Source organism: Anneissia japonica, unplaced genomic scaffold (assembly GCF_011630105.1).
Source record: "Anneissia japonica isolate Jap-2015-1 unplaced genomic scaffold, ASM1163010v1 scaffold1128_len1000024_cov185, whole genome shotgun sequence".
Classification (NCBI taxonomy): Eukaryota; Metazoa; Echinodermata; class Crinoidea; order Comatulida; family Comatulidae; genus Anneissia; species Anneissia japonica.
This window is the reverse complement of record NW_022705247.1, coordinates 21,442-23,748: the sequence shown is the minus strand read 5'-3', so window position 1 is coordinate 23,748 and position 2,307 is coordinate 21,442.

Below are 2,307 nucleotides of genomic sequence, written 5' to 3'. Positions count from 1 at the left end.
ATATATATATATATAAAATGATTAATTACATTTTTTGTATTTTATAATGAAATCAATGAACCTATCATTTATAAATGATTACTCTATAATGTGAACATATTATTATCCAGTCATTGTTATTCACAACATTGTTGTTTTCTGGTATTTTAATTTAAATTATAATCGTGTACGTAAAATGATTGAGGTGTAATATGGGGGAATAATGTGCACCAACAATATATTTCTTAGTCCAAATTTTCTTTTTTTGTACATGACAATGAAGTATTAGCTTATATAATTACCTTACTTGTTTATAGTTACATTTGTGGCGCCTGAAATCACTTGATTATGGTCACCAGTCACACTGACGATATGTATTGCTTCTGCCATTTTTTTTTCGTCATTTATCCAAGCTTTGAAGGAATTGTCAATATAATTCCAGCCTTGGCCCAGCTCCATGTTTTCCCACGCTTCAATTCCACTTGTATCTCCATCAAGTTGCGACACGTATCTCTTCATCTGGTCAACGTAACTTTGGAATACATGTTTTTCCAAAGTGCATAAACTATTATGAGATAACTCATTTCGAAGTTCTCCAATTTTGCTGCAAACATCATCGAGCATGTTGGTACCATTCGTCTCCCAGCCATCCCAATCCTGCCACTCTTGTATGCCTTTTATAAATTTGAGAAGATGTTGGAGTAGCGTGATATCATATTCAAGTGTTAGACGTTTATTCTTATTTTTAACAGCATTTTTTTGGTCTTCATGAAGACGTAGTTTACGTATTTTAGCGTCTGTTTCCAGATATTCATTATAAAATGCATCAAATGACGTGTACTCTTTATGCTGTAGACATCGAAGAAGGAAACCTTTAATTGCTTTTGCCCCTTCGCATAGAACAATCGGAATCGCCCTTAAGTAATTTTTTCTTGACTCCTCCAACGTAGACCTATTCATGTTTCTTGAATCTACCTGTTTCATAAAATACAAAACACAAATAATTTTAGGCGCCAATCGTATATTGTTTAATGTATCAGATGTTATACTGGTTTTCCATATGACATTTTATTGTTTCATTGAATTAATATTTTCATCGGAATACTGTTGTTTGTATTACAAGATAAGATATACTTTATTGTCCATCAGATGGGTTGGAAATTCACGGTCCATTTGGCGTAAAATACAAAAAAAAAACAAACAACACATTAATTATATTACATCATTATTGAAATTGCACTACAAATATGAATATAACATTAATTAAATTACATCAAATTGCACTACAAATATAAATATAACACATCATGTATATTACGTCACCGAATTCAAATTACACTAATAAAAATTGTTTTATCAAAAGAAATTAGGCCTATGAAAACAAATATTTAAAAGAATTGCATCAGGTTTATACATATAAAATGTTAATTAATTGCACTTAAATCTACGATAAATCATTATAATAATTTATCATTATAATTATTACTACCAACGTCGTCATATCATTATGATTATTTTTTATTATTATTACAATAATTATAATAATTTTTCACAATAAAATAAAAAATAAGGGAAACATTAAAAATGAAACAGATACACAAATACACCAATAATGAGGCCTACAAGCAAAATAATATGAAAATATAACATAAGAAAAATTGCCACTGATAATTGACATAAATCATTTTTACTACAATTATTTAATCATTTATAATAAAAATTGCCACAGAATATTGAACATTTTCACCATTATATAACTTATGAAATTAATTTTTTTTTAAAGCGATAAAAATAATATAGACAATAAATAATAAAATAATATGGCAAAATAATAATAATAACTAGAAATTATGTTCATGATAATATTAGTTTCTCTCACGTTTGGGAGAGTACAAAGGAACAGATCATTCCTGGTAAATTCCTATAAAAAATAAATATAATAATAATATTTACGGTAATTACAAGAATTCTAGTAATAATAATAATAATAATAATAATAATAATAATAATAATAATAATAAAATAATAATAATAATACGGTAATAATAACGATAACAATATATATTAAAAACAAAAATATTACAATAATATTATTTACGTAAAATAAACCATAATTAAGTTATTAATAACTTATATTATAATCAGGATGTTATAGTAGAGTAGGCCTATAGAGTGACAAGTAAAGAGTGCAAAAAAAATTGTAGTAATTGTTAATAATAAAAACACGAATCAGTATTTTATACTAATAGTAATTGCGAGGCCATTAATTATTCCCTCAAAACCAGTGCATAAGCTGCAACTAATTTGTGGCCGAGTTGACTTGTAGCC